The 14,040-nt window shown below is 47.1% G+C and overlaps 1 pseudogene; it reads left to right on the top strand.

Moving 5' to 3' along the window:
- Positions 1-7,275: 7,275 nt before the first annotated feature.
- Positions 7,276-7,482, top strand: LOC142260671 (U2 spliceosomal RNA; annotated as a pseudogene).
- Positions 7,483-14,040: the final 6,558 nt, after the last annotated feature.

Below are 14,040 nucleotides of genomic sequence, written 5' to 3'. Positions count from 1 at the left end.
AAACAAACAATCTTCGGCTAAAAAAGAATAGGCCTACTGTGCTCCACTCGCTTACCATAATCATCCAACCCTTCAATACCTTTCACCCCACAAGACCCTCATCGCTTCAGTACCGTTCCGCAATTTAAAAATGGGAAGACCGACCTCGTAACAGTTTGCTTGCAACCGAAATTGGTGCACATTCGCTGAATACTGCAGGGTGTGTATTACTAGAGGGTGGCTTGTAAAATCGTCACGCACATCAACCACCAGAGCAACACCCGCTGAATAACGTACCATCGAACCGTCAGGTCAATGCAAAATGGAGGCCCGGATCATAGGCCTAACTTCACCGAGCACCCCACCATCTAGCTGAGAACTCCAACCTTGATCCTGCTGGTGGGTTGAGTTACCAAAATACCTGAGATTGGGATTGCAATAAGGTGCCCGATACTAACCCGGAACCCAGATGCCTGTTTTGCCTTCAACCCTGCGTTGACCCATAATCATTCCAAGCCACAAAAACCTAATCAGCCTGATTACTTATTCGAGGAAAGGGCTGTAGTTGGTTAAGGCTTTTACCCACCGGCATCGTCGGACCACTGGTCATTCTCCTATTTCCCAGTCCACCCCCCCTTTTGTGTAGCTGGAACCGAAATAGGGGGAAAGGCGCAATCAAAGTTAGGTTAATGGACCATGTCCCCCCGGGCCCAGCATAAGGAGCATTTTTTTTTTTTTTTTTTTTTTTTTTTTTTATATATAACTATATAAACACTTTGTATCGCAAATGATCCCAAACAGCTGGCCCTGCAACGCCGTAATACTCCATCTACAAATCTGTCTGTTCCTGCTCTTGAAACTATTATGGCATGGCACGGTGGCTCAATGGCTAGCTGCAGCCCTGGGGTCCTGGGCCCAAATCCCGCCAAGGACACCATCCGCAAGGAGCCTGTACGTTCTCCCCGTGACTGCGTGGGTCTACTCCGGGCACTCTAGCCTCCTCCCACACCCCCATAAACATACAGATAGGGAATCCAGACCGTAAGCCCCGATGGGGCAGCGTCCCCAATCCATGCAACGCACACAAAAACTAAAAGTGAATTTATACCTTTTAGAATATGTATGTGGAAGTAATTGTCCAGAAAATATTAGCGGGCATAATTATTCTGCGAATAGCTAACATTGCCGGTTTTCCCATCTCACTTGTTTATTTTCAGTTCTTACGGTAAGGAAAACCAATTAAAACATACGTAATTAACCAAAGAGGGAAAATCTAGTAAAAAAGGATGAAAATTACTTCACTACAAAAAAGAAGCAGTTTTAGAAAAACAATCAAACCATGCAAATGTACAGAGATATACTTCTCACATTTCGATAAAACTAACTGTGACCAATATAGATCCCTTCTTTCAATTACAGCATGACATTAGGGGTAAAACAGGGGGGTTAGATCCCGTGATCCCATAATATTGTCACTAATCAATAAATCACTTGAAGGGTCAGTTAACCGGTGGCAACAAGATTATTACAAGGAATGGAGGCCGCCTGTATTAAACTAAGGTTGAAAAATTAAGATATGTTTAATTTTTGAAAGACGTCTCAGAGGATATCTCATTTGTACCTCTTCCGACAGGCCTACAAGCTGCCGTAACCCTCAGTCCGATACAGCGCCGCACAATCAGCTCTGCCCTCATCTACTGTCTCCTCACCCATCCCCTGTAGACTGTGAGCCCTCGAGGGCAGGGTCCTCTCTCCCCCTGTACCAGTCTGTGCCTTGTACGGTTTATGATTATTATACTGGTACCTATTATGTAAAAACCCCTTTCGCATGCAAAGCGCCATGAATTATATGGCGCATAATAAATAATAATAATTTGTATAAATACCCGTGTGGTCAATATAAATAAACTGCCACCAAACTTAATCCTCCGAAATAGGGAAGGCTTCTTTACAGTTAGAGCAGGTAGATTGTGGAATGCTGTCTACAAGGGGTAGGAATGCTAGATACCATCACAGCTTTTAACAGAAACGGGGGAGGGCGATTCCCTCAGCACCAATAACATTGTTATAAATAACTTAGTGACAACATGTAGAGCTGGGCGGGACGCCTGTTACCTGTGACGTCACGTTATCCTCCCTAGGGGGACTTATCCCACCCCGCATTCCCCATCAGGGTACTCACCTGGTGATTCAGGAAATGACAAGACGACTGGATCTAGATCTACCCACGTAACGCCTGCTACGACGACGCTCACACCTATCCAAGGGTTAAGATGACAGACTCCGGACATGGTGGCTACCCATGCCAAAGCTTGCTACCGTGACCCCTGCACATGACCGTACAACGCGATAGTCGGCACCGCACCCACCGCCGCCATAACATGCTGAAATCCCCTGTGTGACAACGGGGCGGGGCTGTTAACAGTCACCATTGTCATAATGTCAAATGGAGTGTGTTTTGGCCTGGGAGGGGGCTTGGTGTAGGTGTGGTATCAGCAGGAGGGAAAACACGCCACCTGCTGACTGTTGCTTCTTGCCCCTGTTCACTACCAGCCCCCCTCAATTTGAACATTGAAGTCCTAACAGAATCCCTTAACCCGCCCGCTCACTGGGAGACCCACATGGTCCCTGGTTCATTCCCAGGCTAGCCCCCTTGGCATTCCCGGGGCATACAAACGGAGGGGAGGGGAAGTTCAGTGCGTGTGGGATGGGGTGATTTGACTCTTGCAGGTTAGTGCCTGCATACTAGATTCTCCCCTACCGTGCCTCCAACCTGCGCTGTGACAGGGACTGCACTGAGTCTGCACTTCAATTAGGCTGTGTGCCTAATTCATGCGTCCTGCGTCCCCTGCACAGTCTATGGAGACTGTGTAGAGGCCGTACGCACGTTGCATAGTAGAACGCAGCGATTCAGCTGTTGCCCGAATCGCTGTGTTCTAAGAAGTGACATGTCACTTCCGTGCGCTTTGCCGGCAGCTCCTGCTCTGTCTATGGCAGGAGCTGCAGGCTGAGCGCACGTTCTCTACCGGCACCATGCGCCTCAGAACGGAGCTTTTCAGCTGCGCTCTGAGGCACACCTTTTAGGTGCCGTGCAGAGCGCACACAGCCCTACCCAGCTCCTCCTCGGCACTGGCGACGGTGTCTGGTCGGCGGTTGCTGGGCGGCGGGTGGGCGGGGCCAATGACAAAGAGCGCGAAGCGCTCTTTTTCAAACTTAATGGCGGCTCAAGCTGACCGGCGGGCGGGTAGTTCCCTCAGAACGCCGCTCGCCGGCGCACGTAGCTTGAGCCTCAGCAGGGAGGGAGCCGCTCATAGCAAACAGCGCCGTGAGCAGAACGCTTTCCTCCATGCTGATTTTAGGGGAGGAGGGGGGGGGGTGGGAGGAGGGGGGGGGGGGGTGGGGGGAGGGGGGGGGGTGAGGTTGTTAAATAATGGCGAGCACAAGCGGACCAGCGGGCGGGTAGTTCCCTTAGAACGCCGCGCTCACCGGTCACACATCGCTTGTGCCTCAGCATAGAGGGAGCCGCTCACAGCTAACAGTGCTGTGAGCTGAAACGCTTACCTCCCTGCTGATAGCTCTCTTACCGCCTCCAGGAGCGGGTCCCTGTGTCCGGCTGCCCAAACAGGTCCGGGTCCTGCAGCCGAGAGGCTGGAAGCTGGGCAGCACGGTGATATGTATCCAGGAGGCGGGGCTTAGGCCAGTCACACCACAGGAGGCGGGGGCGGCAGGTCAGTGTCTTTCTAGGGGGAGACCTCTATTTAAACATGCATAGGGGCCAGCAGTCAGGGGGCAGCATCTCAAGTTTCTGGCTGCAGTGCCCCTCATTGTGTTATAGCCCACGTGTCATGATAACACTTGTACCATCTTTTCATTTAGATTCCACCTACAATTATTTACCGATTCCAGTTCTGAAATAGGCTTTCATGATCTACTCACTAGAATTCTCAAGTGCATAAGGTACTGAGACATATACATGTTCACACCATTATAAAGAACAAAGTATAAACATTGAGGTTTTTCTCACACCCATGTTCCTGTGTTCTTTGATATGATATGTGTTCATTTCCTTCACTATATAGGATTGCAAGTTTTCCATTTGTACCTTAATGGCAATGACGCTATACAATTGAACACATATCATCCTGTTATCCATATAGGTGTGTATTTACCTGCTTGACTATTTTTGGTTGTTTGATCCAGAATGTTTCTCCAGATAGGTCATGTGGAAATTTTCTTTCCTCAGTACAAATGTTTTCACTATGGCTTTGGAAAAATTTTTTGTATGTGCATCATGGTCATTTGACCCATTGTACTCTCAAGTAGCAATATATTGTACTGTTATGTTGTACTATGTACTAATTACGTGTTTATATGGTTTTGTAACCCTTTATGATCTTAGATAACTTTATCCTTGATAAAGACCTAAAAACAAGGTCGAAACGTTGGATGAATTATCCTTTTGCACAAATAAAGAATTTTCAGCATTCCAAGAGTTCTTTTCTTACGTTATTGATCACTATAGTGTGCCAGAGCTATTTCTATTGAATTGACTCTTATTTTTTCTGAGCACCTGCTATATACACAGTGACCCAGACATATTCAAGTTTCATTCAGAAGGCAGAGGGAAGCCTTAGCAGCTGAGCCTATATCTTGGCTTGTGAGCATTAGAACAGGCCGGCGATTACAGGGTAACATGAAAAATGTCCAGCTTGCATTATGACTAGAACATGACAATATCCTTTTAAGTACTAACCTATGATGCGTTCCTAAGCAGTTGATGTTATATGTTCTACATTTCATTTTCTGCATACTTTACAAGTAGTAGAATTTGCTTTGATATAGGCAACTGGATTTTCACAATGAAAAGGCAAAGGATAACGCCCGAAAAAGACGCCATACATTATGTCAGTGCCATCACTGACAAACCTGGATTGACCATGAAATACATCAATCCCCTTAAAGGTGAGTTAAAACAAGTTTTAACTAAATTGCCTTAATATTGTCATGCATTAGAATGACTGTCTTAGGTAATGATAAATATTTTCTACAGGAAGAGGAGTGTTTGCTGAAACTGAAATCGAAAAAGGGAGTTTTGTTGCAGAATATCGAGGCGAGCTCACGTATGCACTTACGATGGTAGACAACTACTCGAGATTTATGGTTGTGGTACAAGTCAAAGATCTAATGGCCCATACTGCAGCGAAGGTCTTCCAAGCACACTTATGCAGACCTCATGGCTACTCAGAGAGAGTCCTCACAGATCAAGGCACAGCCTTTGAAGCGGAAATCTTCAAGGACTTCTGCAGCTTTTACCGATGCAGGAAGATGCGCACTACACCCTACCATGCTCAAACCAATGGTTATCAACCTGCTCAGGACTTTACCCCATATTCCAGATGTGGCCTTACAAGTGATTTATAGAGGGGTAACAATACGTTGGGATCACCGGATCTAATCTCCCTTTTTATACACCCTAAAATCTTGTTTGCTTTAGAATAAACAATAACATCATAAAGGTATAGCAGTACCGTTTCAAAGTTTCGGTGTCCCAAGCAGCATTCCATCAGCCTCTGGAAGGTTCCTGGCAAATTGCACAGCTCGAAGGGCATGCTTTTGAACTCGCAGAGACCCATCGGGGTGGCAAAGGCGGTCTTCTCCCGGTCTGCCTCAGCAACGGACACTTGCCAATAGCGACTAGTGAGATCAAGGGTAGAAAAATAATTTGCAGTTCTCAATGCAGCTAGCTATTCCTCAATACAGGGGAGTGGTGCTGTCCTTCTTCTTTAACAGGACCAACGGAGCTGCCCAGAGGCTACAACTGTCACGGATAACCCCAGCCTCCTTCATGTTGCTCAACATGTCCTTGGTACACTGGTAATGTGCAGGTAGTTTTGGCTTATATCTCTCTTTGATGGGTGGGTGTGCACTTGTGGGGATGTAGTGTTTGACCCCTTTTATTCTTCAAAAGTCTAGCGGATGTTTGCTGAAGACTTGCTCGTATTCTTGCACTAGCCTGTAGACCCCCTTCTTGTGATGTGAAGGTGTGGAGTCAGTGCCTACGTGTAATTCCTTACACCACTCCTCTGGCTGACTTGGTGAGCTGTCACTGAATGGGTGGGCTGAAGCAATGGTGGATGCTGCTGTTTGGATAGCATGTGTATCTACTGAGAACAGCTTATCAATGGTGGCAAATCGGAGCAGCTTAATCTCTTGCTCTCCGCAGTTCAACACTCTCATGGGCACTCTTCCCTTCCATATTAATGAATAAAACTATGATGTAAATAGCATATAGATACCCCACAAATGCAGATAAAAGTAGGTTATGGGAAAAGGGGGAAGAGAGAAACAGGAAAATAGTGGAATAAAGTATACCTTCCAGGTGGGAGAGGAAATGGCAGCACAGCCAGTGGAGGTGAAGCAAGGGGAGCCTGCAACTAAAGAGTTGAGAGCGTTATCACATGGTGACTGAGCCTGATTGTAACGGGAGCATAGAGGTGCCGATCCTGTCTTACCTGCGTTGGTGTAGAAGTGGGTGTCCTGTGGTGGAGTCAGCTATGTGCAGTGGTGGCCGTGGGTTCTTTTATGTGCGACCGTAGTAATAGCTGCGCCCACTTCCTGTATGGGAGTGGAATGCAGTGAGGGTAATGGAACGCACGCCTGCGCATTTGTGTTTAACGTCGCGCATGTGCAGAACGGAGAAAAGGCTGCGCTCACTTCCTAATGAAAGGGAGTGAGACGCATCTGGGAAGGGAAGGGAAAAGATTAGGGTTTGGGGATGATGAAAGGGCTTTCTACGGGCAAGGATGGCAAAGGGTGGCAGTGACGGAAAGTCAGGCAGCCTGTCCTGTCCTGTCCTGTCCGTCCGTCTTTTTGTATCATGAATTGGAAAGACTGCAAGGGGGAGGGGAGGTGCTTGTGTCCAAAAGGAGGAGTTATTCAGATTCATTGCAGTGGGCGGCGGCTGCAAAAAGCACCATTCTTCTTGTTTTTGCTCTGCAAAACAGCCTTTTCAAGGGTTGGCTTGGGTGACAAAATGTCTTCTGTAGGCGTGGGTTTGTCTCCCTCTCCCTAAGATGTGTCCGGTATAGGCCAGGGTGCCACTCAAGGCCGTAACCAATTCGGGTTATAGCTTCTCGGCCTTTTGGCTAAGATCAAGTGTAGTTTCGGAGGACGCTACCTTGGTCGGTACTGGAAGGTGCCTGGGATTGCACGTCTGCCGGCCTTGAGGAAGTGTGTGCGCCTTCTGGTGACACATAGCCCTCTTGTGCCTGGACGGTTCCCAGGCAACGGGAGGCGATCACCTTTGTTATTTTGAAGTCCTACTGATAAACAGAAAAAAAAAAAAATTAAATCTGTTCTTATCAGTTTAATATCTGATACGTCCCCTCTCTGGGGACCATATATTAAATGGATTTTTAGAACAAGGAGATGGAAAAAATCTTGCTCTGTCCACTGCACGCATTGACCTGGTATTGCAGTACCTCCAGGACCGGTGCACCCCTTCTTAACCCAGTTTCCAAAAGCAGAACTCAATTCACCTGATTCAAATGAGCCCCATTAGTTAATTGAAAGAAAGCAAAAACTTTATATGCACCTCAATTTGGCCAATTCACTTTTCACACTTTCACCCTTTTTTTTATCTTTCACACCTTTTACTTGCTTTATTGATGCAAAAAGCTGTGCCAAATAGCAAACTCATCTCCACTCAACTTGACCAACTCTGCTATGTCCCGTGCAGTATCTTATTCTCAGTCTTATCTAGATCATTTGCAATTGAATAGAATAGATCCCTTTTGGCTGCTTATGACTGTGTAAAATATGTAGTTTTACTGGGCTGGGATGAGAGAATCCATTGAAGCATGGTGTAGGGATTGTGGTTCCTGTGTGCTAAGAAGAGAGGCTGGCACCAGCCAGAAAGCCCCATTGCAGCCAATAATCACTTAATAACTTTTTCAACTTGTCATCATATGGGAGGCCTTCCATTCCTTGTAGTAGTCTAGTTGCCCACCTTTGAACTGACTCTAACTTCTGAATGTCCTTATTAAAATGTGGAGCCCAAAACTGGTTCCCATATTCCAGATGTAGCCTTACAAGTGATTTATAGAGGTGTAACAATACGTTGGGATCACGGGATCTAATCTCCCTTTTTATACACCCTAAAATCTTGTCCCAAGCAGCATTCCATCAGCCTCTGGAAGGTTCCTGGCGCATTGCACAGCTCGAAGGGCATGCTTTTGAACTCGCAGAGACCCATAGGGGTGGCGAAGGCGGTCTTCTCCCGGTCTGCCTCAGCAACGGACACTTGCCAATAGTGACTAGTGAGATCAAGGGTAGAAAAATAATTTGCAGTTCTCAATGCAGCTAGCGATTCCTCAATACGGGGAGTGGTGCCGTCCTTCTTTTTTAACAGGATCAACAGAGCTGCCCAAAGGCTACAACTGTCACGGATAACCCCAGCCGCCTTCATGTTGCTCAACATGTACTTGGTACACTGGCAATGTGAAGGTGGTATTGGCTTATAGCTCTCTTTGATGGGTGGGTGTGCACCTGTGGGGATGTGGTGTTGGACCCCTTTTATTCCCCCAAAATCTAGCGGGCTTCCCACCGGTAACCCGCTCCCCAGCTTGGATGGATGCTGAGGGAGCCCCTTTTGCCCGCAGGCTCTGGCCCTGGGAACTGTAGCCTTGGCGGTGACTGTGCTTCCCTCTACGGTGTGAGCTGTTGCCTTCAATCGGGTCTTGACTGCTGGGAAACCCTGGAGGTTCCTGTCGCTAACGGATTTGACCGGTTTTACGGCGACTCCTAGCCTGGTCGGGGTCCGTAGGCCCTGCCGGATGGTGCTGGCTTCTCTTCACTCCCCGATCTGGTACCGGCGGGCCACCGCCCATCCCCGGTCCGTACGGTTCACTCCAATCAGCCTCTCCTGCAGAAGGTCACCACCGTCTGCCAACCTTGCTGAGTGCCCGGGCCACACACCCGGACACGGTCAGTCTCCTCTCCTCTTCACTTCTCTAACTCCAAAACTGATCTCTAATCTGACTCCTTTTCCCGCCTCCAGGACTGTGAACTCCTCAGTGGGTGGGATCAACCGCCTGGCCCACCCCCTGGTGTGGACATCAGCCCCTGGAGGAAGGCAACTAGGATTTGTGTTTAGCTTCGGTGTGCCTAGCCGGAGTGTAGAGTGTGTTGGTGTAGTACCTGTGACGACCTGGCTTGTCCAGGGCGCCCATGTGGGGTGTTGGCAGTGTATTTGCGCCTGCGTTCAAAGGTTTGCTGAATGGATAACTGAACGCTGCGCTGGGACAAGGACGTGCTTGATGATGGTGTTATTTCTGAGTAGGCAACTGCAGGTGCAGGACCGGAGGAGGCTTGTTCGCAGGCAGCATGGACAGGGGATTGGCTCGCATGCACAACCAGCGAAGACGTAGCAGTGACATTAGCAAGCACTGCTCCTCGACTCTGTTGTACTTCCCACAAAGTCGGGTGCTTGGCTGACATGTGCCTGATCATGCTGGTGGTGGTCAGGCTGCTAGTTTTGGTACCCCTGCTGATGCTGGCACGGCAGGTGTTGCAAATGGCCTTTTTAGAATCATCTGGATCCAACTTAAAAAACTGCCAGACTCGGGAAGACCTAACATTTGTACAGGCACCTTGTGTCGTGTTGTTGTTCCGGGGAACGGTTGCCTGACTTCTGCCTGGAGCCACCACCCTGCTTCTTACTGCCTGTTGGGATGCTACGCCTCCCTCCCCCTGTGCACTGCTGTCCTCGCTCTGCATATCCTCCTGCCAGGTTGGGTCAGTTACTGGATCATCCACCACGTCGTCTTCCTCTTCCGCACCCTGCTCCTCCTCCTGACTTCCTGACAATTGTGTCTCATCATCGTCCACCCCTTGTTGAGACACGTTGCCAACTTCGTGAGAACGTGGCTGCTCAAATATTTGGCCATCTGTACATACGATCTCCTCATGACCCACTTCAACATGAGCTGGCGAGAGGCCAGAATGTGCGAATGGAAATGTGAACAGCTCTTCCGAGTGTCCAAGTGTGGGATCATTAATGTCCGAGGACGTGTACTCAGCCTTGTGGTAGGAAGGAGGATCAGGTTCTGAAATGTGCGGTGCAGTATCACGGCTACTGACACTTGACCGTGTGGAAGACAGAGTGTTTGTGGTGGTGCCAATCTGACTGGAAGCATTATCCGCTATCCAACTAACAACCTGTTGACACTGGTCTTGGTTCAAGAGCGGTGTACTGCTGCGGTCCCCAAGAATTTGGGACAGGATGTGCGAGCGACTAGATGTGGCCCTTTGTTGTGGCAAAATTAGAGCTTGCCCACGACCTCGGCCTCTGCCTGCACCACCATCACGTCCACTTCCTTGTTCCTTGCCAACGCCCTTGCGCATTTTGCAATGCTGTGCTGACGTGTATTCACTAGACTTGGGCGTTATATCAAAGTTTGTGCAAATTGTGCACCTGTACGCTGCCACCGACAGGCACACACGTGCGGTTTTTAAATGCAAGCACGGACGCACTAAGAACCTAACAGGTTTTAGGAGCAAAAATTAATGACGAGAACTCTGACACTATCAGCCACTGCTGACTGACGTGTATTATACACTACACTTGTGCGTTATATAATAGTTTGGTAAAAACGCACACAAGTGCACCTGTACGCTGCCACCGACAGGCACACACGTGCGGTTTTTAAATGCAAGCACGGACGCACTAAGAACCTAACACAGGTTTTAGGAGCAAAAATTAATGACGAGAACTCTGACACTATCAGCCACTGCTGACTGACGTGTATTATACACTACACTTGTGCGTTATATAATAGTTTGGTAAAAACGCACACAAGTGCACCTGTACGCTGCCACCGACAGGCACACACGTGCGGTTTTTAAATGCAAGCACGGACGCACTAAGAACCTAACACAGGTTTTAGGAGCAAAAATTAATGACGAGAACTCTGACACTATCAGCCACTGCTGACTGACGTGTATTATACACTACACTTGTGCGTTATATAATAGTTTGGTAAAAACGCACACAAGTGCACCTGTACGCTGCCACCGACAGGCACACACGTGCGGTTTTTAAATGCAAGCACGGACGCACTAAGAACCTAACACAGGTTTTAGGAGCAAAAATTAATGACGAGAACTCTGACACTATCAGCCACTGCTGACTGACGTGTATTATACACTACACTTGTGCGTTATATAATAGTTTGGTAAAAACGCACACAAGTGCACCTGTACGCTGCCACCGACAGGCACACACGTGCGGTTTTTAAATGCAAGCACGGACGCACTAAGAACCTAACAGGTTTTAGGAGCGACAATTGCTGAGAAGTCTGACACTATCAGGACTGTTTTAGACTGTGTACACCAGCCCCAGATATGATGAAGGCTGGTATACGGTCACCACTAGGAATGGCTATATACCCTGCCTGCCTGCCTGCCTGCCTGCCTGTATACTGCTACAATAGTCCTGACAAGGACTCTTTTGGTCACTAGCCTGTATTCCAACCTGGCTATACCCTGCCTGTATACAGCAACAATAGTCCTGAGAAGGACTCTGCTACTGTACTCCGACCTGGCTATACCCTGCCTGCCTGTATACAACTAGAATAGTCCTGAGAAGGACTTTTGGTCACACTGTTTGCAGCCCTGCTACGGAAATAGCTATAAAGGGCCGCAAACCTTTCCCTGAAGCAGCGACCCTCTCCCTGCACTGACTGTCTGGATAGCTGTGAGCAGAGCACAGCGCGCCCGCCGGTATAAAGGCTCGGTCACGCTGTGCAGGCCGGCCAATCACTGCAATTCCACAACTAACAGGGCTGTGGCATTGCAGTGGTCTGCCAGCCAATCCCTGCATGAGGGCTGGCTCTCAAAAGAGCGCCAACATGCAGGGATGAAGACCACGAGTACAGCACGAGTATCGCGAGATTACTCGGTCCCCGTCGAGTAGACCGAGTACAGTGATACTCGTGCGAGTACCGAGTAGTAACAAGCATGCTCGCTCATCACTATTTATTAGTAAAATGGCTTACACTCCCCTTTTTTCCACTTTTTTCTTCACTACTTTTATAAAGAAATTTTTCCTTTCTTTATTCTTAATGCAATTTTATATAGCAACACCACCATTTTTTGCCACGAACATAATTTTTCTTGTCCGTCATCCCGTTCACCCTTACAGGGTTGTGGACAGATGCACTTGTCACTACACTTCTAAGACTCAATACAGGGTCTGGAGCTCAATGCTCCCTTTTTGTTTTTTTTTTCTTCTTTTTTTTCTTTTTTTCATTTTGTCCTTCTTCTTCTTCTTTTTCTGATTTTTGTCTCAAAAAGCTGATGAAATTTGAAACACTATACCCCAGTGATTTTATAAATGTTTCTCAATATATCACTTGAGAACTTTTATGGCCGGTATTGTAACAGTTGACCATCCCGGCAGTATTTGAAATACAGCAGTCAGTCCTCTGACGTAGCTCCATATGTGTATATATAGAGGTTCTTCCTCCTTTGATTGCATACTGTTCTTTTTTTGCCCTGATGAAGGAGACAGTGATCTCTGAAACACATTGACCGGAAAAAAGAATAAAGAGATGAAATAATTAACATCAGTTTCCTTTGGTGACAGCGCGGCACGCACCCGATTTTCCTCCTATACGTTATTGCTCTTCTACTAGGGGCTGCGGCTGTCGCCATTTGTAACGTGCATTTAGGGGTTGTGACTGGCACAACCTTAATAGGTGAGTGCAACTACTATTAATTATTTGTTACCTTACCAGGTAAGACCCTAATTTGTGCGTCTGCTCCAGAGTTATTTCCCTGATTATTAATATCTGACAGGCAGTGATTGATCCTGCATTCTCACCTTCCTCTCTGTTGCACATTCTTATTGTTCCTATATGCTCTCTATTTCCATCAGACTTTTTTTGTCCTTCGGTGGGGCTCTAACATATGTGCACCATTTATTATTTATTTTTATGGATTCCTTTCTTTTTTCATGCTAGCGTTCATTATGCAGTAGTCATTCATGATATATCTTATATTTGTGAATCCATTAGGGCTCTATATGTCTGGTGCATCACATTGGGTCTTTTCAGTGCACAATAGGCACCTTTTTCTGTTATGCTCTGCTGCCACCTTATGGACATCCTATCAGTGATGCCAGAAAAAAATGGACATGTCTCCGTGCAGCAATCACGGACACGCGGGTACGCCGCACGGAGACACGTGCAGTGAAAAATCACTGATGTGTGAGCAGACCCATTCATTATAATGGATCTGCGTATCTCAGTGATTCTGTTATGTTTAAAAAAAAGCACAAACGTACCAGAATCACTGACGTGTGAAACAGGCCTTATAGTGTTTTGATTTATGTATGTATTATACAACTTCTGTGGATCTTGTATGAGTGACTTTTCTTCATTTTATCGGATTGTTTTAAAATATTGAAATAAAGTCACGCTTCCTATGCATCCTTTTGTATTCTGATTGGCTACTATAATACAGTTTTTAGGCACTGAGATCGATACCAGAGGCATGGTCTTCCGCTTACCAGAGGATAAGCTCAAAAGGCTAAGGGACATAATAGAAGGGTTTAGTGCTGTTAAGAAGGTGGCATTAAGATAAATGAAATATATCTTCTCGGTCTTCTCGTTTTCTTGCTGAGTTGTGCCAATGGACAGAGTTTTTTCTAGACATTTGCTATTGGAAACTCAGGGAACCAAAGCTCCTGGATAGAGTTGAGCGCGGTTCGTGGTTCGTGGTTCTCCAGTTCTAGGCTCGAGTGATTTTGGGGCATGTTCTAGATCGAACTAGAACTCGAGTTTTTTGCAAAAGCTCGATAGTTCTAGAAACGTTCGAGAACGGTTCTAGCAGCCAAAAAACAGCTAAATCATAGCTTGGTTTCTGCTGTAATAGTGTAAGTCACTCTGTGAATCAAACTATTATCACATTTCAGTGTATAGTGTGCGTGAACAGCGCCTTCAGATCACTGCTGTTTCTATAATGGCGATCGCCATTTTTTTTTTTTTTTTCTTGTCTTCC

This window comes from Anomaloglossus baeobatrachus, unplaced genomic scaffold (genome assembly GCF_048569485.1).
Source record: "Anomaloglossus baeobatrachus isolate aAnoBae1 unplaced genomic scaffold, aAnoBae1.hap1 Scaffold_158, whole genome shotgun sequence".
Classification (NCBI taxonomy): domain Eukaryota; kingdom Metazoa; phylum Chordata; class Amphibia; order Anura; family Aromobatidae; genus Anomaloglossus; species Anomaloglossus baeobatrachus.
The sequence above is the reverse complement of the archived record's forward strand: the minus strand, read 5'-3'. Positions and strand labels throughout refer to the sequence as shown.